Raw genomic sequence first — 23,644 nt, 5'->3', positions numbered from 1 at the left:
GTGCCCTAACCTCTGTGCTCTCTCTGTGGTCTCCCAGCCACCCCCAGACTCACTTTTTTACTGTTGTGGGCGGGGATCGCTCTCCGCCAGCACCCTGACCTTTCACCTCATCTCAGAGATCGGGAAGGCGGGCGTAGAGAAGAGACTTCCTGGGGGTGGGATGGGGAGACGAGACCTGAGCCCCTGAGCCATCCCTCCCCCTCACTCGGCCCCCACCCCCCACCCCCTACTGGTCCGGTCTGCCCCAGCTGTGGATGGTTGCGGAAGATGCTGAGACAGTTTCCCAGGGTACCAGTACCGTGCGTTTGTTCCTATAAACGCCCAGTTCCCCTTCATGGAGCGTTTTCAGTCCTGTGAGCTCTGCCGTGGATACTCCCAGGCCTGGACTTTGGCCTGGACCCCAAGGCAGCAGGCTACTCTTGACCACACGTGCCCTGTGGGGGGGGCGGGGAAGCCCCACATCTTTGCAGTGAGTCACGGTGTCCTGTCCCCTTGGGGGACCTTTGTCCATCCCTCCCTGTGCCCCTCCCAGTGTCCCGCTGATCCTGGTCCTTCTCCACCGGAGGCTGGAGAATCTGCCCAGCCTTCCTGCCCGTGGCGGGGGGACGGCGGGGTGGGGTGTGCGGTGGGCAGCCCCTGGCCACTGCCATCTCCTCTCCCTGCCAGGCCCCTGCCCTCCGAGGGGTTCCCCCCTTCCCAGTGCTCCGGCGCTCCTGGCTTGCCTGGGTCTGCTCCTGGCTTGCCCGGGTCTGCCGTGCCCCCATCCCACCCAGGGAGGCCGGGGTTGCTTGGGGTCGGAGGGGAGCTCCGTTTCCGGGCTCCTGGCCCACCCAGTCGCAGCTGCGAAAGGCATTAAGCTGTTTCTGTTTGGGGGAGAAATAATGGGCTGGGGCTGATGATCCTGGCAGCTGGGGCGGGTCCCTGAGGTCAGCCTGGCCCACTGCACTTCCCCGGCTCGTCCCCTGCTCACCCCGGGCCCCTTTCTAGGCTTTCGCTCACCCGGACATCGGGCCGACCTTTGCCCCTCGTACTTTACCACGCAGGTCCCCGTCATCAGCCCATGCAACACACAGTCTGGGGGATCCGACCTGGGTTCAGCTGGGTGGGGGGGCGGGTGGAGGGGCAGGGAGGCAGAGGGGAGGGTCTCCACTCTGGGGTGCTCTGGTGCAGGGAACTAGGGTCCCTCGTAGCCCAGGCCTGCTGGACAGAGTCTCTTCCGTTGCTGGGCTCCGGGTCCTCCCCTCTCCGAGGTGCTGGGCTGTCGGTCTGGGTCTGGGTGGATTCTGACTCTGAACTTAACCTTGAGTTGACCTTGCTTCCCTCCCCTCCCCGCCCCTCAGGCAGGGACCGGCAGGAAGCCCTGCTGATTAGGGACCTAATCACCGGCTGAGCCTCCCAGAAACAGCCGAGCTGGTGGAGCCGAGAGGGGCTGCCGGGCCGGAAGGGGGACGGGCCTCGGGGAAGCCCCCAGACTGGGCTGGAGTGGTGATGGTGGGGAGGGGGGGTGATTCTGTTCCTTGGGCGAGCATGCCGGTGTTGGCAGTAAGTGAGTCCAGTCAGGCACAGAAAGCCCCAGTGACTCGCTTAAAATAAACACCTTCCTGGGCACTGACCCTCTGCCAGGCAGGGTGCCAGCTCTGGGGCTGGCAAAGGCCGGGGAGACACGGTCTAGTGGGAGACAAAGGGCGGCAGGCGGAGGGTTTCTGCTAAACACGGATGGGTGTTGGGCGGGGAGCGGTTCGTGCCGACTGGCCGAGCGGAAAGGCTTCAGGGAAGAGGGGCTACTTGAGTTGGGTTTTGAGGGTTGAAGAGAACTGTGTTTGGGAGGGGGGGGGCTCCCAGGCAATGCTCAGGGGGCCCCAGGGCCCATATCCCAGTGATCTCAGCTAATCCGGCCCCACCGGTGATGCTGGGAGTCAGGACCACATTTGCCGAAGGTGGGTTGGAGTGTGCTTGGGTATTGGTACCAGGTACTCAAACCCAGGGCCTTGAGGGTACCAGAGACGCAGGGGGGCGGTATTCTTTGAGTCTTCTCCCCCTCCCCTGAGGAGTGAGGGAGAAAAGATGGCTGCTGGCCGAGGGTCTGGATGGAGTGGGGGTGGAGGGAGATGGCCGCTGTCCCCAGATAGAGGCGGACAGTCCAGACTCCCTCTCAGCTGGGGCAGGGCCATCAGTGGGATGGAGTTGGTGTCCCCCTCACAGTGCAGTGGGGACGAAACAAGAATCCACGGGAGGTGCCCAGCTCCGTGGCTGACACAGGGCAAAGCCACAGGAAGAAAAGGTATGTGTGGTGTGTGTGTGTGTGTGTGTGTGTGTGTGTGTGTGTGTGTGTGTGTGTGTGTCGGGGCAGTCGCGCTGTGTAACTTGGGGCTGCAGAGGGCTTCACTGCAGTGGGACGTGAGCTGGTGCTGGCCCGGCGGCTGGTTTGTTTGGGCAGCCGGGAGGGCTGCACGTGCCCATGTGCCTGCCTGCTCCTCTGAGGCTGGGCCGTCTCCCCGTGTCTCTCTCTGTGCTGCTTGGCCCCGTGCCTTCTCCCCAGTGAGGTGCAGGAAGCTTTTCCTGGGAGATCTTCCGCCTCAGATCTGCCCGGTCCCCCGACACGGCTCCACCTATGAATCTGGACTGGGCGGGCAGCGTAGACAGCACCTTGGGCAAAGGAGTCTCTTTGCTTCGGGGGGGCAACAGGGTGGGGATGGGGGGGTGCGACCATCACCATCCTGCTTGCACATGGGCTTCCTCCATTTGTGGAATGAATGAATGAACCGGACTATCCCGGGTCAGCCTGGCCTGACCACAGATGGTCCCCTGAGTGCTTTGAGAGGGGCCTGGGGTACTGATTCAGTGAAGGTACCAAGGTGGAGTTGGGGAGTGGGGGGTGTTCCATGGACTTCTCCTTCCTGGAGTGAGACCCATGGGGTGGGAGGGGGTTCTGATCACAGGCTCTGTGGTCATATGATCTGGGTTTGCCTTTGGAGACCCCCAGGCTCACCCTCGGCGGCCGTGGGACCGGGGGCAGCTTGACTCCGGATGGAGGGAGATAAGAATGCTGCGGGCACTAATGTGTGACATGGTTGTGGCAGGAAGAGAGAAGAGGGGGGGAGCAGGAGCCTCTTGGGGCAGTTGGTGGGTTGTGGGCGCAGCTGCCCTTTGGGGTTTCAGCCCAAGAGATGCAGGAGGAACCTCTTGGCGCTTTGAAGGCTGTGAGTGCTGGGGCCGGAGCCATTGCACAGTGGGGAGGGCATTTGCCCTGCATGCAACCGACCCGGGTTCAATCCCTGGCATCCCTTATGGTCCCCCGAGCACCGCCAGGAATGATTCCTGAGTGTAGAGCCAGGAGTAACCCCTGAGCATCGCTGGGTGTGACCCAAAGAGCCCCCCCCCAAAAAAAAAAGACTGTGAGTACTTTGTCAGCTCTGCCCCAGGGACTGGCGCTTAAGATGGGGGTGGGGTGGGGGGGGAGCTGAGCACAGCTGAGAGGGCAGGGGTAGGCGTGGGAGCATGGGCAGCGGGTGGTGGCCTGGATTCAGCCTGGATTCCAGACCCGAGCGCTAGGAGAGCAGGAAGAGCAGGGTGGAGGAATGGAATGGGCAGGCCAGGCCTCCCAAGTCTAGCTGGGGGGGCCCCCGCCGCCCCCCCTCCCGGTATCTCTGCTGCATGGGGGTGGGGCTGCCTCTTAGCCGCGGTGCCCAGCCTCCGTGAGCTGTCTCAGGGCTGGTCCTCAGGCCTCTCCTTCTCTGTTTGAAGAATCACTTCTCACTCATCACCCTGCAAGAGCTCTGGGATCTCTCTCCTCTCTAGGTGCGCCTCTGTGACGGGAACGGGAAGGCTTGCGGGAAGGCTGCAGGGAAGGGGTGCCTGCCTTCACGGGGGCGGGGGGGGGGCTGGGGAAGGGAGGGATGGTGCAGTGCTGCAGTGAGGGGCGGCTGGGCAGCGGTCTTGGGTCGCCTCTTTCTAGCCCACTTGGCACTGTGTGATCTTGGACAAATCCCTCTCCCTCTCTGGGCTTCCTCTGCCTCATCTGAGAGCGGAGTGATGTTCTCTGCAGTCCAACCAGGACTGAAATCCTGCAAGTGTCTGGAGCTTTCTGAGTGGAGGAGCTCCCGCCCTCAGGGGTCCACCTAAGAGCCGTCCAGCGGGTGGTGGTGGGGGGCAGGGGAGGGTGCTGTGGGTTTCTAGGCAGCTTCTGGGACGCCAGCTGAGATGCCGGGGAGGTTCTTTCTGGCCCTGGACTAGGCCCGGTGACCTCGGCTCCCGGCTGCTCCGTTTCTTGGAAGCCAGGGGAGGGGAACAGCTGTTGGGATTCTGAGTATCCCCATGAGTCAGGTGGGGGATGCTCTGGCAGATCTGAGCGAGGGAAGCCTGAGAGGGAACACGGGCAGCTCCATGGGGGCAGCGCTGGGGTGTGTCCCCCTGGGCTGGTCTCGGGGAAATGTGGGGGAGGAAGTGATGGATGTGCTTGGTGGTGGGGGTTGGGGGGAGGTGGGGCGGGCAGGGGGTATGCAGACATGCCTGAGGAACGGTTGTGACTAATGGCTCCATGGTTCCCAGACTGTTCTGGGCCGTCTGGGGCTCCACAGAGGCTCCCGGGTGTGTGTGGGGGGCAGCCTCTGAGTCACCGCAGCCTCCAGAGGAGCTGGGGTCCAGCGTGGTGCGCACGCACGGTCCCGCCTCCCCTTTGGCGCTTGGCCTTGGCCCCTCCCTCCCACCCGCCCCGCCTTCCCGGTGCTCGCGCCCCAAAGCCTCACCAACACAGCAGCATCTCTGAGCTGCTGCATTCTCGGCGTCTTGATTTCCTTAGACAGCTGGTCTAAAGGAATACACAGCGTGTGCCCGGCCGCGGCGGGACGGGTGGGCAACTTGCCTTTACTACTGCCCTGGGTGCTGTTGGCCTCGTAGGGAATAGTGTGGCTCATGCACACACACGCGCGCGCTCACGTGGGTCCGCTCGCGCGCCTCTGGGCGTGCTTGGCGTGCTCTGCCCCCTTCTCCCGGCCCCTGCCCCTGCTCAGGACCCTGTCTCCCCAGCCCCTTGTTCCTTGAAGGCAGGGCCGGGGCAGAGGCCCAGGGGAATTTTGTGCCAGAGCTACTGGCTGTGGCCGGGCGGGTCCCTCGGGGACCATATGCAGTGCCAGAGACTGAACGAGGGTCACTGCATGCGAGGCAAATAAATGTCACCTTGTCCCGGGGCTGTCTCTCTGTCTGTCTGTCTGTCCCCTGAGGAGCCCTGTGGGGTCTGCTGGATTTGAGCTGCTCTCCTCTCGGCTGCCCTGCCGCCTCCTGCTTTCCCTTTCTCCCTCCGTCTGCTGGGGTCCCCCAGGTTCCTTTCCACCCCCCGCTCTGGCTTCCTGAACCAGCTGTACTTAGGCTCTTGGCGCAGGCTGGCGGTGGTGCCGCTGTGTTCCTGTCTGCGGTTCCTGTCTGCTCAGAGCTGCTGGGGCGGGGCGGGGCGGAGCACCGGGCGGGGAGTGATGCTGCGTCTGTAGCAGGCCTCCCGCGGGCCCTGGGCTCCGTGCGCCTCGATCCTGGGGGGGGGGGGGGGAGGCTGTCAAGCCGCGTGGGCACCTGGGCAGTGTCTCTGGGTCACCATTGCGAGGGAGCCTCCTCGTCCATCCCTGCCCCCTCCCCAGCAGGTTTCAGAGGGAGCACCCCGGGAGATGGGAGATGGATGGGGGGCTGGGGGATGGGGGTGGGGGGCGAGGAAGCCTGGCTGCTGGTGGATATGCGTCAGTTGCAAGGAACAATGTGGGTGGGGGCCTGCGAAAGCCTGGCCTCCAGGGCTGGCCTGGCTTCAAGTCCCCGCTAATTGGGAGTGAGCCGGCTTCCTGTGACCTGGCCCAGATGGATTTAAAGGAGCTGCTTCCAGCGCCTGGCGGCCTTGCCCTGGGGACCCGCTCCTGCTTCCAGGGCTCCCGACGAAGAAGCCCATCGGAGCAGATGGGGACACAGAACAGTCGCCCTCCCTCGGACTCACGCTAATTGCACAGAACCGGCTCCTAACTCTGATGGCTGCCGTCTGGGGCCCAGGGGCTGGCTCCCCACATGCATTTTATTTAAAAAAAAATTTTTTTTTTTTGCAGGGGGAGGGGGCACGGACACCTGTGGTGCTTAAAGGTTGCTCCTGGCACGGCACTCAGGGATCACTCCTGGTGCAGCTTGGGGGGGCCATATAGGATGCCAGGGATCGAACCTGGGTGCTGCATGCAAGGCAAACGCCCTACCCGCTGAGCTATGGCTCTGCCCCATGCCCCCAAGCGCACTTTATGAGAGCAAGTGTAGGCTCTGCCCAGGGAGAAGGTACCTTGAGGTGTGTGTGGGGGGGGGGCGGGGGGGGTGAGGAATCTTTGGCAGCATGCTAAACTGTTCCAAGCTTGGCCTTAAGGTCCACGGGACCCAGGACGTTCTCTGCCCCCTCTCATTCTGCCCGTGTTCTCAGCGTCCATCTTCTGCAGAGTGGACCTAAGCACGAAAGCCTGGGTCAGAAGGCTAGTACAGAGGGTCAGGCCTTTGCCTTTCGCCTGGCTGACTCTGGTTCAAACTGCCGGCCCCGCCTTTGGTCCCCTGAGCTCTGCCGGGAATGATCCCTGAAGCCAGAATCAAGAGTCAAGCTTGGGGGTGGCTCCAAAAATATAGATGTATAAAGAATTTAGTATGCATTTATTTCTAAAAGAACAACAAGAAAGAACAGATCCCACGGGGCCGGAGAAATGGTTCTCGGGGCCGGAAACACACAGAAGCCAAAGAGTTGATCTCCACGTCCACATAGTACCCCAGGCCACACCGAGAGAGAACCCCCCCCCCAGTGCTCAGCAGGAAGTAGCCCCTCAGCCCCTCTGGGTGTTACGCCCCCCTCCAAAAGAGAACAACCAATAACCAAAACAAAACTCCGGAACCCGGTTTCCAGGGGGGCAGCAAGGACGGGCTGAGTGGAGGACATGTCGTGTGGTCAGCAGGGAGCCTGGCCCGGCCCCCCTCATGACGTTCACCGAGCTGGCTTCCCCTGGTGGGGGCCCTGGTGATGGCGTCTCCTGACTCCCCTTGTGCAGAGCTGGACCCCGAGGCTTGGCGGGGAAGCCACATCCACGCGAGCTGCTTTTGGGAACCTGCCTTTGCCCGGGGCTTTTTACACCATGCCCTGGAGTGGACAGGTCCTGGCCTCACAGCCTGACCCCTCCAGAGCTAACCTGCTCCCTGTCGCCAGGCGGGGTCAGCCTCAGTGCTGTCCAGCGAGAGACAATGTGACTTGTCTTGGGACTTCAAAGGCCCCAGGGGGGCTGGGAGGATGTGACCTTTTCTCCTGAGGAATAATGGGGCTTGGTTTTACTTTTCACCCTGTTTTCTTCTGACAGGCCTTAAAACTATTACAAATGAGAAAGGATGTGGGTGACGCAGGGAAGGACTTTCTGAGGATCGGTGGCCTGGGACAGTGGGGGGTGGGGGGTGGCCACAGCCCACACATGTAGGGTGCTGCTCCTTTCCATCAGTGGCCTTTATTTTCATGCCTTAAGGTGTCTAAAATATATATATATATATATATATATATATATATATATATATATAGGGGCTGGAGTGATAGCACAGTGGGTAGGGCGTTTGCCTTGCACGTGGCCAACACGGGTTCGATTCCCAGCATCCCATATGGTCCCCTAAGCACTGCCAGGGGTAATTCCTGAGTGCAGAGCCAGGAATAACCCCTGTGCATTGCCAGGTGTGACCCAAAAGGCAATATATATGTATATGTACATATATATGTATATATGTATTGATGGGGAGGTTTGGGTCACACCAGCGGGATGCAGGGATCATTCCTGGTGGTACTTAAGGGACCTTATGTGGTACCCGGAATAGACCCAGGGTTGGCCACGGGCTAGGCAAGTGCTTTAGTCACTGTCATATCTCTCTGGCCCCTGTGTTTTAATGTTTCTGAACTTGCAGTGCCACTCAAATCTTTAAAATATATATATATATATATATATATATATATATATATATTGCTTTTTGGGTCACACCTGGCGATGCACAGGGGTTACTCCTGGCTCTGCACTCAGGAATTACTCCTGGCGGTGCTCAGGGGACCATATGGGATGCTGGGAATCGAACCCGGGTTGGCCGCGTGCAAGTGCAAGGCAAACGCCCTACCGCTGTGCTATTGCTCCAGCCCCTATATTATATATTTTCATTTGATTGAGGTTCTGTGATTTGTGGTTAATGCCTGTTTCATGTGCACATCATCCTAACCCCACACCCGCCACAAGTGCCCCCTTCCCTCCACCAATGTCTCAACAGACCCTCCCGGCCACTGCTCTATGGCCCCCGCTTTCCTCTTCCCTTGCCTTTGGCCTTTTGTGGTTTCCGCCATGTATCTTTGTATCCCACAAAGGGATACAAAGGTATACAGAGAGGTCCCTGTGTATCTGTACCTCTCCTTCTGACTCAGCACAGTGGCCTCCAGTTTCAGCCACGCTGCAGCGGGTCACATCATTTCATCCTTTCTTACAGCTGCATGGGATTCCACTGTGTGCAGCTACACCACAGGCTCTTGGGTCCTGCATTCGTGGTTGGTCATTTGGGTTGTGTCAGTCTCCTAGCTGCCGTACGAAAACACGGGAATCAACACTGCTTGCATAGACCCATTCAAGTGAATGCTTTGGGTGTAGAGGCCCAGAACTGGTCTGCTAGATTATAGAGGCATTCTAATCTTTAAGGGAAAAAAAAGAAATCTCTCTATTGTTTTCCATAATGGTTGAACCAACCAAGGTAGAATATCTTGCTTTCTTCTGTTTTGTTTTGGGGCTACATCCAGCAATGCTCAGGGTCTGCTTGTGCTCAAGGGTCTGATGATGGTGCTGGTGGGGGGGTGGTGTCTACCCCTGCCTCTTAGTTCAGCTCACCCAGCTCCCTCTGGTCCTAAAATGCCACTGCCCCCCGCCCCCCGCCACCCCATCCCTGCCCATTGAGGTGCATGATGAATGCATTTTCTCCCTCCCAAGTTGCCCTGTGGCTGGCTGGTGCCTGGACAGTGGGTGCAGCTCTGGGGTGAGGAACGGGACAGTGGACACTTGCATGTCCATGGAGGTGTTTTTTTGTTTTTTTTTTGTTTTGCTTTTTGGGTCTCACCCTGTGATGCACAGGGGTTACTCCTGGCTTTGCACTCAGGAGTTACTCCTGGCGGTGCTCAGGGGACCATATGGGATGCTGGGGATCAAACCCGGGTTGGCCGCATGCAAGGCAAACACCCTAACCGCTGTGCTATCGCTCCAGCCCCCATGGAGGTGTTGAGGGGACAGGGCACTGATTTAGAAGGCCAAGGTTCCTCAGACGATTGGGTGCTTTTGAGTGTGGGTTGGCCCAGATCTCCCAACCAGGGTCTGGGCCCATTCCATTATCCATCACCCTGCCCCCTGCCCCCAGCCCGCTGCCCCCTGCCCCCTTCACTACATCCCCTTTGTGGCACATTCCCGAGTCAGTTCTTCAGTCTCCCAGGCTCCCCCTGCACTCTGCGTTTTCCCTCCCACGTGCATCCTTCCTGCCTTCCTCGCCCAGCATAGCTGATGGTTGGAGACTTCTGTTCCTTCTGCCCTCTTCCAGGGGCAGAAACCTCGTGATGGGGCATTGAAGGGTTGGGCCCAACCGTCCCCGTGGGTGTGACCACGGGGAAAGCAGCTGCCCTCTTCACCCTCCACGGGGCAGCTCCCCAGGGGACTGTGTCCAACGCTTTGTTGGACCTTCTTTGTCTCCGTGGGCCATGAGACCCCCTCCTGGGCCACCCCGTTTAGCCCTGATGCCTTCGCTGGGGGAGGAGGAGTGGGGGACCTGGCCCCAGGGCCCTCAGCAGCGTGGCTGCATGAATGTGGGGCCCTGCCTTCCCTGCCTGTCACCCACACCACCTATTTTGCTGGGCGCGTGCCCACAGGCCACCGTTGCTGTCTTGGCCGCATTCCTCCGGACACTTCCTAGAAACTCCTTCTCCGCTCCGGAGCCCTTGTCACGACAGAACAAACGGCCCTTCTCCCCGCAGGAAGCTGGGTGCGGTTTCCCGGCGCTTCTGTTCTGGGGGGGAAGACAGCACGGAGGCCGCACTCATACCCCAGCTGCCAGGTCAGCGCCTCTGACACCATCCAACCTTCCCGACTTGTTTTTGCTTGTTTTCTTTGGGGGCCACTCCCGGCGGTGCTCAGAGCTTACTCTTGACTGTGTGCTCAGGGATCACTGTCGAGGGCTTAGGAGGGGGCGCTGAGGGTCCAACCCGGGCGAGCTGCGTGCAAGGCAAGCGCCCCTAACCTCTGCCGTGCTGTTCCTCTGGTCTGAGCACCTACCCTGAGCATCTACTGCCCTTTTGTGGTATCCACCTATTCCTGCAGGTCCTTACCCCTCCTGCCCACCCACAGCGTACACACCCCGCCCTGGTGTAAGCCTCGCTCTCTTCTGGTCCTGGCTGGTTTGGGCAGCAGCTGCTTCCTCCAGGCTGTCTTCTGGGCTCTGTCTGTGTACTCTCATTGGGGGTATCCAGGCCTCTTGAGGGCCCCCTGTCTCCAGGCTGTGAACAGCCCCTCAGACTTGCCTTTTCTATCTGGGGTGTGTGTGTGTGTGTGTTTGTGTGTATATGTGTGTTTGTGTGTGTTGTGTGTATGTTTGTGTTTGTGTATATGTATGTGTATGTTTGTGTGTGTATGTTTGTGTGTTTGTGTATATGTATGTGTATTTTTGTGTGTATGTATGTGTGTATGTTTGTGTTTGTGTGTTTGTGTATATGTATGTGTATTTTTGTGTGTATGTATGTGTGTTTTTGTGTGTATGTATGTGTGTGTTTGTGTATATGTATGTGTGTTTTTGTGTGTGGTTTGTGTGTATGCATGTGTGTGTTTGTGTGTTTGTGTATATGTATGTGTGTTTTTGTTTGTGTATATGTATGTGTGTTTTTGTGTGTGGTTTGTGTGTATGTATGTGTGTGTTTGTGTGTTTGTGTATATGTATGTGTGTTTTTGTTTGTGTATATGTATGTGTGTTTTTGTGTGTGGTTTGTGTGTATGTATGTGTGTGTTTGTGTGTTTGTGTATATGTATGTGTGTTTCTGTGTGTGTATGTGTGTGTTTGTGTGTGTGTGTGCGCGCACACACGTGCGTGTGCATGCCAGAGCTGGCCCTGCTAATCACTTTCCTCAAGGGCTTCTTCTGGGCCCTGCCATTACCCGCTCCCCCCTCCCCCCAGCCCCATGCCCTCTGTGAAACTTCCTGTGGCCCCTGACCAGGCAGGAGGGGGTGGTCCTGGGCAGAGTCAGGGTTCCGGGTGTCCCTGAATGGAGTGTGGGCAGCATCCCACAGATGCGGGGCATAGGACTCAGCCTGTGACCTGCGGCCACCTCTTGTCCTCATCTGTAAAATGGACTGATCCATGCCACCCTCACACTCCCCGATACACCAGATTCATATATTTTTTTTGGGAGGGGGCCACTTGTGGTGCTCAGGGGTACTCCTGGCTCAGTGCTCACACCTAAGGGAGTTCGGGGACCATACAGTGCTGCAAAGCCTTGTTCAGCCCACTGAGTTGCCTTCCGGGGCCCCGGTACCGAATCAGAACGTGGGTTTCTGTGTACGGAGCCGGGCTTGGACGTGGGGTTGGGAGCCACGGGGCTGGAACGGGACGTGTGCAGTGCAGCCCGTGTCCCGGGCCTGAGGCCCATATTAGGGCATTTGGACTTTATCCGGGAGCTGGATTGGGACGTTCTCCGGGACGTGCCTTTGGGAGAGTTCCCTGTCCCTGCCCAGTGGGGAAGAGGCCCAAGGAGCCAGTGGTCAGCGGCGAGCGTGACTGCGGGGGGCGGGGCTGCCGGCAGTGGCTCTGTGATGAAGGCGGTCCAGGACATGGAGTGACGCAGGGCGCTCCGGGCGCAGGCACCGGCCCCGGCTCACGGGGACTCCAGGGAGACGCTCGGGTTTCTGGCCTCGGAGTTTGGATGCGTGAGGAAGGGGTGTCAGTGGCCCAGGCAGAAGCAGAGGAGTCGGGCAGGGCCCAGCCCCGGGCGCGTCTGTGTCTTCTCGCCCGTGTTACCCCCTGCGTGTACCCCCGTGCTCCCCACCCTGCCCCCAGGGCCCTGGCTGGCCCTTCCTGGACACATCTCAGAACTTCTCTCCTCTGGTTCTCCTCTATCACGCTTGCTCCGGGGCAGCCTGCCAACCCCCCGCCCCGCTCCCCAGGCCCCTTTTGGGAGTCCCTGATTCAAGAGATGGATGAGTATGGCCTGTGAACTGGCCCGGGGGAGTGAGGGCCATCGTTCAGTACCTGCCAGGGGTCTGCTCTACAGACCAGCCTGCAAGGGCCCACTGGGCCCCTCTGGGTGTGGGGGGTGTCAGAACCTTCTGGCTTAAGGATGCTCCGGAACACTGCGTTCCCCAGGACTCAGCCAGTCCAGGGCAGGGGCGGGAGTGGCGTGGGGGCGGCGGGGGGCAGGGGTCGGGGTGCTGTTTGTCTGGGGAGATTCTTGTCTTCTGCAAGACCCTGTCTGGTATGTGGGTGGTGGCAGCTGGGGAAGCGAGGCCTGAGACCAGCGGGACAAGAGGGGAGAAGGGTTGGGGCTTGAGGGGCAGCTGTGGTCTCAGAAGCAGAAGGGCGGGGTCCTGGGGGACAGCAAGGCCCTCCCCACCCCCCAACCCTGCTGGCCCCAGGCCCCCACCAGCTCCGCTATGTGCCTGGAACAGGCCCCTTCTTGCCTCCAGGAACTCGGGCGCTCGCTCTCCTGGTCCGGAGCAGAGCAGCGATCTATATAAGGGAAGGAAACGGCCGAGCTGGCCACAGCAGCTCAGGGCGAGGACCAGAGGCCGGCAGGGAGGGCACGGTCTCGGGAGGAAATGGGGGGGGGCCGCCTCCTCCGCAGGACCCCTCACCCCCCGGGACCTGTGTCTGGGAGCCCAGCCTAATCCTTGCTGCCATTCACAGCCGGGGAGGGGGCGGGTCCCTCACTCCTGGGCCACTTCTCCCTGCCCCCGCCCCAGCCCTCTGCCCTCAGCTGCCCTCCTTGTGTGCACTCAGATGCTGACCATCCTCTGACTGTCCGCCAGATCCCCTGGGCCCCCTCAGTCCCTTCTGACGGCCCAGGATTAGGTGGTGCCATCCTGTGGCTGGAAGTGGGAGAGACGGGTAGGATGGCTGGCCAGCTGGGGAAAGGACAGGTAGGGGATTTGGGGACCACGCACTGGGGCACCTGGGATGGAGGTGAGGGGGGGAGTAGAGGGTCTGTCCTATTTTGTATTTGGCTGGCATGGGACCTGGGTTTTAGGGTGCCAGGTGGCCCCTTGCCTTCGACCCCCTTCTTCCTTTCTAATCATCGTGTCTAAGCTTCCTGCCCCTCGCCCATCCCGGGGTGGGTCCACCCCAACCCAGCTCCCTTCCGTGACTCCCATGTCAGAACTCTTTCTGAGCCGCTGACGGGCCAGCCCTGCGGAGTCTTCTCCCTTCCGTTGTGTGTATTCACCCCAACTTCTCCCTCCACGCGTTGCAGTTGGGCATTTGGGTCGTCTCCGTAGCTCGGCCATTGCCCTCAGTGTGGCCGTGAACACAGGTGTGCACAGACCCTTTCGAGTGGTTGTGTTTGTGTTTGAGGGGTAGAAGCTAGGAAGTGGTATCGCTGGGTCCCGTGGGAGTTATTTATTGTCTTTTTTGAGTCATACCCGGTGGTGTTCAGAGCTTACTCTTGGAACTGTGCTCAGGGCTCACATGGGGTGTGTGTGGGGGGCTCAGGGGATCATATGGGGTGCGGGGGAATCAAACCTGGGTCATCCGCGTGCTAGGCAAGTGTCCTACTCGCTGTACTAGCGCCGCTGGTCCCTCCTATGCTGGTTCTATTTCTATTTATTTTGATAGAATCTCAATCAATATTTTTTTTCTCTAATAAAGTCTATTCCCTTCATCGCCTTCAAGGTGGTCTCCGCCTCCCTCCCCTCAGGTTCCCTCTCCCTCCCATCCCCCTTCCTGATGCTGCTGCCTCTAGCCAGAGCCGATGTCCCAGTTCCACGCTCTCTGCTACCTGGAATGTCCTTCCCTCTGCACCTTTCACATCCAAGCTGTATGCCTGTGGGGAGGGGCTCTGGGGGTGTGAGCAAGGTATCTGGGGGCTTCTCCAGCCACGCAGCCCTGTGCAGTTCTGGGGCGCTAACTCCAAGCATGCAGAAGCTCTGGATTCGATCCCTGGCACCATGGGGTCCCTGAGGACAGCCGGGAGTGACAGTGAAGCGTTGCTTGAGCTAGGAGTAGCCCTAGAGCATGGCCTGGGGGAATGGGTGAGAAGACATGCAATGGATAGACAGAAGTCAAGAACCAATGTGGGTGCCCCCTCCTCCAGGGAGCCCTCTAGAGCTTTCTCGGCTTTCCAGGCCTGGTTCTGGTTCCACACGTGCGTGCCTCTCTGGCTGGGATGGCAGGCTGGTACACAGGGCGGGGGGCTGAGGTGTCTCTGAGCTCACGGCAGCACTGAAGGCTGGGATCTTATAAGCTGAGGTCATGAAAGCGAGGAGGGAGCAGTGCTCCATACAAAGCTCTCTTCTCCAAAGTGCTCACGCGCCTCTGACAACCCCCATCTCCGCCCTGCCAATGCTGCTTCTGCAGTTTGACTTTGGGGAGGTGACTTGGCTTCTCTGAGCCTGTTTTTCTCCCACACATGCCACAGCAACTCACCGGAGACGCATGTGTCTGAGGAAGGGGCCGGCAGGGTCCCCTTCGGGGTCACCAGAGGAGGCTCTAGAATTGCTGGGGCAAAGAAGAGAAGCAGGTGGTAGTCGGCACTTTCTGGAACCCGCCCCTGTGTCTGTGCATGGGCGGACGGTACTATGGGTTAGTATTCAGCCTTAAAAAGGAATGTGCTGTCGACCCACGTTACGGCATGGGTGGATCTGGAAAACATTCTGTTCACGGTGTCATCTACGCAGGCTCCCGGAAAGAGTCCTTCTCGCTGGTAGCTTCCCGTCCAGCCTTTCAGCTGTGATCACGGTGTAGTGCTCGTGTGGAAAAAAAAAAAATTGTCGACAGGTTGAAAACTATCAAGGGTGGTTTGATTTTTGTTTGGGGGCCACACCCAGCTCAGGGGTTGTTACTCCTGGCTCTGCACTCAGGAATTACTCTTGGTGGTGCTCAGAGGATCATATGGGAGATGCTGAGAAATCGAACCCAGGTTGGTGGCATGCAAGGCAAATGCCCTACCTGTTTGTCATCTCTCTCCAGCCCCGAAAGCCTTTAAGATATTCACTCTCCTGGATTCTAAAATTTTAGATAATTAGAAGGACTGGAGCAATAGCACAGCTGGGATGGCATTTGCCTTGCACGTGGCTGACTTGGGTTCAATTCCTCCGCCCCTCTCGGAGAGATTGGCAAGCTACCAAGAGTATCCCGCCTGCACAGCAGAGCCTGGCAAGCTACCCGTGGCATATTCGATATGCCAAGAACAGTAACAACAAGTCTCACAACGAAGACATTACTGGTACTGGACGACAGTGCTACAGTGCTAGTGTCCAGAGAAATCTCTGCAGCAAGCTGCTCATGTTCAGAGATTATTATTTTATTTTTGCTTTTTTTTGGGGGGGGGTCACACCTGGTGATGCACAGGGGTCACTCCTGGCTCGTGCACTCAAGAATTACCCCTGGCAGTGCTCAGGGGACCATATGGGATGCTGGGATTCGAACCCGGGTCGGCTGTGTGCAAGGCAAACGCCCTACCCGCTGTGCTATCATCCCAGCCCCAGTGTTCAGAGATTCTTTTGTGTGTCTCTGTATCAAGGGCCGTTAAGGAGCTTAAATATCAGCCAGAGGCAGTTTGTGGGTGTTCCATGGGGACAAGGGACGAGAAGGACTGGCTCATCCCCTATCCCTTGAAGCCTGGAGTTTGCCATCACTGAACCCACGTACCTGCACTTCTCACTGGGGTCTGGAAGTTGGCTGCTACCGGTGTTCTTGGGGGGCAAGAGGAGGGACGATGCCTGTTCCCGTCTGAGGCACCCTGGGAGGTCAGCCTGGCTTAAAGTCTGGAGGCGTCTCTATAGCAAGCTGCTCGGCTCGGAGATTCTTCTGTGTATCGCTGGATTAATGCAATATATTTTAGATCCCAGAGTTGAAAACTTGCTTATGTCAACGAGAATAGGCATTTCATTATATTGTACTAAATGGGTTTAATTTCTTAATCTATTGTGTTTTCAAAATCACAAACAATGCTCTTCATTTCTGCTTGTAGTTTTCTCGTGTCCGCGCTCATTCTTCTGCCATTGTTTTTTTGATCTCATTAAACATCCTCCCAATGGTGCCACTAAACTCCTTGCCTGGGGATAGAATGAGCCCCTTGCTGCTATTTGGGCCCTTCGTGTTCTTGGGTTTTACATGTTTTTTTTTTTTTAACTTAAATTTTGGTTTGGGGGTCACACCCGGCGATGCTCAGGGGTTCCTCCTGGCTCTGCACTCAGGAATTACTCCTGGTGGTGCTTGGGGGACCCTATGGGATGCCGGGGATCGAACCTGGGTGGGTTGCATGCAAGGCAAGTGCCCTCTGCTGTCCTGTTACTCCAGCTCCTGTGTTCTTGTTTTGGTCCTTGATCTGGGGGGGCTTCTCTGCGCCCTCCCCAGGGGGCTTCCTCTGCTCCTACTGGGCCTCGAGGACTGGGAAATTCAGAGGTGTTGTGGACGTCCGAGTGCTCGGGAGCTGTGGAGCTGAGCCCCTTTCCATAGCAGCTGGAGGACGCAGTGGACGCTGCTGGACAGAGCTGGAAGGCAGGGGACTCGCCCGCTCCCATCCCATAACGGCGCTGGTCTTGTCGGTTGGGTGGTGCGTCTACCAGGAATGGTGTGCAGGTGTGCGGAGTTCAGGGGACTGAGAAGTTGGGCCCTTCGCTCTGGCGGAGTTCCCACGCGGAGGCCAGCTTCAGTGTTCTCCACCGTACTAGAGCTCAGAGGAAAAGGGGCCAGCGAGAGAAGGCAAGGTGGAAGCACTCTTCTGCTCAGGCAGGTAGAAAATGCTGGACCCAGGGCCGTGGGGCTCTGGGCTGGGCTGGGGGGGCGGGGGTTGGATGCCCTGTGTAGCGCCAGGGCCCATGAGAGTACAGGCATGTGGGGGGGGGGGGTCCCATGAGAGGGCCGCCGTGGCTGTCCGAGGGTTTTCCCTCGCCAGGGCTGGGAGGGCCCTGGCTGGGGCCTGGGTCCAGTGCTAGATGTGTGCTTTGGCAGGTGGTGGCTGGCAGCCGCAGGCTAAGCATTGCCCCCTGCCCCACCCCACCTTCTCCCCGCCGAGTAACCCACGGCAAACAGCCTAACTTCTCCGATCTGTAAAGCGCGTCCAATTTCATTGGCTGCAGGTCTGGACCTGGTGCCTGGTGCGAGGCAGCAATTAAGTTAGTGGCGGTGGTAGGTGGCCGGAGAGATGGCTCAGTTTGCGTGCTGGACCGCGTGGCTTTGCATGTGGGAGGCCCGAGTCCCATCCCTCGCACCGCGTCTGGGCCCCTAGGAGTGACTCCACCTCTGGGGTAACCTCTGGGCACACCCAGTGCTGCTCCCCAAACAAACAACCGAAAAAGAACAAAACAAGTGCCGGGTGCTTGGAGGTGCTTTCCTCCCTCGGGCTTCCAGTCTTTCCTCTGCTGGGTGCTGGAACGGGTACAAGGAACCGGACAAAGTCATTGCCCTCGGGACACTTGTTTGGAGAAGGGAGGGGGGGGTGAAAGCCTTTGCGGAGGAGGAAATGCGCTCATGCAATCAGATCTGAGGGAAGAGGTGTGGGCGCAGGAGTGTGTGAATGTAAAACTTTTTAGAACCCAGGAGGGCCTCTTGAAAGCGGAGGCATTGCACCCTAGAAGATCATTGGAGGGGGAGCCTGCAGGTGGGGAGGTGGGGGGTGGGCGGAGGATTACTCAGCGCTGCAGAATTTGAGCGAAATCAGCTCAGGCTGGGGGAAACCCATCTGTAGATGCCCTAGGAAAAGCAGCGCAGAGGTGCGGGCGGGCGGGTGTGTGTGTGTGTGTGTGTGTGTGTGTGTGTGTGCGCGAGCGCGCGTGCATGGAGGGACAGGGGTTCAAAGGTTCTGGATCCTGGACGGGGCGGGCAAGGAGAAGGGCCGGGCTGGTATGCAGGGAGCTCCTTGCCAGGGCTGGCTGCTGCCCAGTGTCCTGGGGGAGTCCACCAGGGGGTGTGCTGGCTGTTGGCATGTTGCCCAGGGCTCTCTGAAGTCCAAACTAGTGGGCACGAGCTAGTGGGCACCAGGTGCCGCCCTCCCGGCGCTGCCCCCAGCTCTTCACCATACATACGGGTCCCAGGGGCTCACTGCCCGTCATAGTAGCCTCGGGCCAGTCTCCCCACTATCGTGGTTTCGTTTCTTCTTCACCTGTGACATGGGAATAAGCAGAGTATCTTACCTCCAAATGTTTCAAAAAAAATTTTTTTTTTAAATCGAAGCAATGTATGGTGCAAAACTTTTTTGTTGTTGTTCTTTTTTACTCCTGTGCACTGGCACCGGCCCAAGACCAGCCGCTGAAAACCACGGGTTTAGAACATTACACAGGCCTTAAGTGCACAGCATCCTGCGTGGATGTCTGTATACGCTATGGTACGAGCCTCTCGAAGGCCTTCTTTCCATCTTTCCTTCTTACGATCGGTCCCCTCTGCCCAACGCACCTGCCGCCTTCCAGTCCCCCTGACTGCTGGCTCTTCTTTTGTTCTCCTGGCCTCAGAGTTGGGTTTATCTTGTTTTCTTTCTTTATCTCCCACATAGGAGTGCAGTCACGTGGCGTTTATCGCTCCGTCTGACTTAGTTCCCTTAACTTAGCGCCTCCCATGTCTGTTCCTGCTGTTGCCAAGTGCCGGATTTCACTCATTTAATCTTTTTTTTTTCCCCCCGTAGCTGAGTAGCCCCATTCAGTTTTTGGTTTGGTTTGGTTCTGGAGCCACACCTGGCAATGTTCAGGGCTTACTCCTTTCTTGGTGCTCAGGGATAACTCCTGGGTGTATATGTGGTCTTGGGGACCAAACTGGGAGTGGCTGAATGCAAAGCAAACATCTGAACTCTTGGACTGTCTTTCTGCCCACCCGCTCATATTTTACTTGAATAGCAAGAGTCAAGGAGAGGCCGGGGCTCTCTCAAAGGGCTAGAGTACGTGCTTTGTACACAGAGCCCTGGATTTAGCTGCTGGTACCATGCGCTCCTCTTATCAACTCCGGAAGTCACCTCTGGGGTGTGGTTCAACACTCAAATGAAGAGGTTCTAGAGTGGGAAGGGCACTTGCCTTCCATGCGGCCAACCTGGGTTTGATCCCTGACATCCCATGTGGTCCCCCAGTGAACACCAGGAGTAATTCCTGAGTGTAGAGCCAGGTGTAACCCCTGAGCATTGCTGGGTGTGACCCCAAAAAACAAGCAAACAAACAAACAGATGGACACAGTAGATCCAAATGAAACTCAAACAAACAAACAAAAACAGAGAGAGAGAAAGAGGAGTCTGGGATGGAGCTCGGAGGAAGCTCACTTGCCTGGCCGTGTGGGTCCCGGGGTTCAATCCCTGGCCCTGCAGGATAAGCAGGAAGAGTGGAGGCACCGTCTTAGCTCACTCATGTATTCCATGGCAGCTTATTTACCTCTGGGTGCCTCTGTCTTTTCACCCACAAGACGGGACCCCAACAATATTGCTCAGGGTTGCCGGAGCGTTAAATGAGCTCATTTATGCCCAGTCCGAAGAATAATCTCTGGCACGGAGCAGGAGAGGGGAGGGTTGCCCGCCGCCACTGTTTTTCCTGTTATATATTTCCAGGGCGGACACAGCCTGCTACCCCCTCCCTCCCCCCACCCTGTAGAGGTGGGTGGTAGGCGGTCACCCAGGGGTGCTGAGGTTGGCCTCTGGGTCTGACCCTGGCATCCTGCTCTGTCAGGCATGGGGTGGCAGATGGACACGCCCCTCACCCTCCTCTCTCTAGTTCCTCTGCCCAGAGGCTGCCCCACCTGTGTGTGTGTGTGTGTGTGTGTGTGTGTGTGTGTGTGTGTGTGTGTGTGTGTGTGAGGGTCATTGTTGCCACCGGGAGGTGAGGCCGCAGGGCAGGGCCACAGAGTGTGGGGGGGGAGGGGGGCCTTGGCTCTCGCTGGCACATTCCAGGCTGCCGAGAGGGTGGCCAGGGGCCAGGGTGCCGGAGGGAAGGAGAGAGCCTTTTAAGGCAACATTTCTCTGCCTAAAAAAATAAAATAAATAAATAAATAAATAGATAGATAGGGAGAGAGGCACGAAGGCCTGAAACACACGACCAAGTTGGTGGGCCGCCGGCCGCGGGCCCGGAATGTCCAGTGTGGGTGGCGGAGGGAAGGCCACTGGGGGCAGCAGGCATCCGGCCCTCTGGCAGTGGGGGGGGGGGGTGGAAATGTGCCTCAAGGGGTCCAGGGACCGGCCCCCACTTGAGCTGTCAGGTCTCTGCCTTCGGGTTGTTTTGGAAGCGGGACCCCTGGCCCCCACTTGTCTCAGTGGACACCTGCTCATCCCCCGCTTGCCTTGACATCTCCCTGGTTCCCAGATGGAGACGAGGACCCCACGCTTGGGGCTCCCTGGGGGCCCAAGAGGTAGACGGGAGCTGCCGGAGCCCCCTCCTGCAGCCTCGAACCCCCAGCCCAGCCCCCGCCCCACTGGCCTGTGGATGGTGGGGTGTGGGGGAACCCGGGGCAATAGAGGGGGGCTGACAGGTGCAGAGTGAGGGGCTCAGGTGCAGCAGACGGCAGGGGCCGGTGCCGATGGGCCCCTCCCCCTGGCTGGACCTCGCTGGTGGGCACTGCAGGCCGGGACCCCTACACATCATGGTCCTCCGGGGACTTCCTCTCTACCTCTGCTGTTTCCTGGGCTTCCCAGAGGCTTCTAGAACAGTCACTCCAAGGCTGGAGCCCTGCCAAGAGAGCCCCTGAGCCCTGCTGGGTGGGTATGCGCCCCCCAACCCCCACTTAGGAAAAGCAACAACCAAGCCAACGCCAAGCAAATCCCCAAGCCCAGCCCCCAGAGACAAAAAAGAAACCAGCCGCTCTTGGCCCCTGCTGCTGTCTCTCCAGAGCCCTCCTGAAAGCTGGGGGACCTCCCTCCTGCCTCCCCATTCTCCTCCACCACGTGGGGAGTGGTTAGTCAGCCTCCACTGCCTCCCTCGGAGTCTCCTGGGGGGCGGGAACCAGACTGGCTAGAGGCCGATCCCTCACACCCGCAGCTGTGTGATCTGGGGCGAGCTGCTTAACCTCTCTGTGCCTTGCCTCACCGCTCGGGTTCAGTGTAGTGAGAGAGGCGAAGCGGTGCTAACAGCTACTGTCATAGAGCGCACCTTTGGGGGGCTGGGGGGCTCCTTGTTCTCCCTTCCCTGGCCTCTGTGCTAATTTTCTTCTGCCTGATGGGATCAAGGAGCTCAGGATCAAGGACCCCGGCCCCGGTCTCCGAGGGAAGGGACGGTGAGCTGGGCCGGCTCAGACCCCGGGGGGCTGCCAGCCACCAGCCTTGGGGCACCCCTTCACGCGGGTGCATCCCCTCTGGTTGCTGGGGGTCCCTCGGACTGTCAGAAGACAGGTGGGGGAGCCCTCGGTGAGCTCCAGTGAGCTGGGCTAGGGGCAGTGTCTGGGGCCGGCCATCCCCTGTTCTCTCCCCCCACCTTATTTTTTTTTCTTTTTGGGTCACACCTGGTGATGCACAGGGGTCACTCCTGTCTGTGCACTCAGAAATCACCCCTGGCCGTGCTCAGGGGACCATATGGGATGCTGGGATTCGAACCCGGATCGGCCGCGTGCAAGGCAAATGCCCTACCCGCTGTGCTATCTCTCCAGCCCCCCCCCCCCCCCACCCCCCGACACACACACCTTATTTAAACACTGTGGCTCACAAAGGCTGGAGCGAGAGCACAGCGGGGAGGGCGTTTGCCTTGCACGCGGCCAACCCGGGTTCGATTCCTCTGTCCCTCTCTTGGAGAGCCCGGCAAGCTACCGAGAGTATCCCGCCTACACGGCAGAGCCTGGCAAGCTCCCCGTGGCGTATCCGATATGCCAAAAACGGTCACAACAAGTCTCACAAGGGAGATGTTACGGGTGCCCGCTCGAGCAAATCGATGAACAACGGGACGACAGTGCTCCAGTGCAGGTTTACTAAGTACAGTTCATGGTCATTTGTTACCTGCATTCTATATCCAACCTCAGTCCACCCCCACCGCCACCTTCTCTCCACCATTGTCCCCATTGTCCCCCACCAGCCACCCTGCTAGGGGTCTCCCTAGCAGGCCCCAAAAAATGTATCTTTTTTTGGGGGGGGAGGGGCTCACACCCAGTGATGCTCAGGGCTCTGCACTCAGAAATTACTCCTGGCGGTGCTCAGGGGACCATATGGGATGCTGAGAATCGAACCCGGGTTGGCTGCGTGCAAGGCAAACACCCTACCCGCTGTGCTATGACTCCAACCTGAAAAATTTTTATGTATCTTTATGTAGCTTGTTCCCCCTAAATGGCACACGGAACGATCATGACATATTTCAGTGAAAGAAAATTTGTGGAAAGTGTCGTATCTCGCCATGGGGACATTACGTCCTTCCTCGCCTGAGGGTTTGCTCAGCTGCTATCCGTATTGTTGTTCATCCAGCTTGGCTTGGGTGTCGCGTCCCATCCAACCTGGTGTGCTCCGACTGGGGGGTTCAGCATTGGAGAGTTTGGAGGCATCGCATCCGTGTGTGCGGCCGCCCCCCCTCTGACCCTCAGTGTCTGGTGCCCGAGAAGACCTATCCCCCCTCTCTCCCTCTCCTTTCCCCCTCCCCCCACCCGCGTCCATGGGCCCCTGTCCAGTACTCAGGTCAGGAACTCGAGCCAAGGTCGAGCAATGAGCTCCAAGAAAAACATGTCCCAGCTAGAGGAAAGGAACACAGTGCGTCCCGATAAAGGCCTCTGCTAATTGTCGGGGGCAGCGGTTTGTCTGCCCAGCCGGGTGGGGGGTGGTGGTGGTGTTATCTCCATGCGGGGGGAGCGCTCCAGTCCCCCACACCCCCCTCTGTCTGGAGTCTTCATAGCCATGCTGCCTCCCACTCGCCGTCAGAGGAGATGAGGTCAATGACTCAAATACCAGCGCCCCTCCACCTCCATGGTGGGGGGGTGTTTGGGCTCCCCCAAGACCTCCGAGATTTGGGGAAGGGGGTGCTGATGTTGGTGGCTGGCAGGGACCCTCTGCAGCCCGTGGCCTGCTCCCACCTTGCCCTGGGGGCCCCGGCCAGCTGTCTATTAGCACGCTGACCTTTGGTGAGCTACCTTGGCAGAACTGTGGGGGGTGGGGGGCTGGGAACTTAGGAGTTGATGGGGGATTGCTCCTTTTCTAGAGATCTGAGCACATGAAGGAGAAACGTAAAACACGTCTCACTGTCACTTTGGAGGGTCAGGACTTGCCGCAGTGGTGGTGGGGGCGGGGTAAATGCTCGCTGATCTCGGCCCTTGACTCCCTGATTGGAATCTGGGGTGTCCAGTCTCCCATGTTTGCTTGCTGCCTTCTTCTTCTTCCTCCTCCTCCTCCTCCTCCTCCTCCTCCTCCTCCTCCTCCTCCTCCTCCTCCTCCTCCTCTTCTTCTTCTTCTTCTCTTCTTCTTCTTCTTCTTCTTCTTCTTCTTCTTCTTCTTCTTCTTCTTCTTCTTCTTCTTCTTCTTCTTCTTCTTCTT

General features: G+C 58.6%; 1 protein-coding gene across 1 annotated transcript in view; it reads left to right on the top strand.

Moving 5' to 3' along the window:
* The window catches only part of TNS1 (tensin 1), a 241,668-nt gene that overhangs the window by 87,327 nt on the left and 130,697 nt on the right, over window positions 1–23,644 (top strand).

Source organism: Sorex araneus, chromosome X (assembly GCF_027595985.1).
Source record: "Sorex araneus isolate mSorAra2 chromosome X, mSorAra2.pri, whole genome shotgun sequence".
NCBI lineage: Eukaryota > Metazoa > Chordata > Mammalia > Eulipotyphla > Soricidae > Sorex > Sorex araneus.
This window is presented reverse-complemented; position numbering and strand designations above follow the sequence as displayed.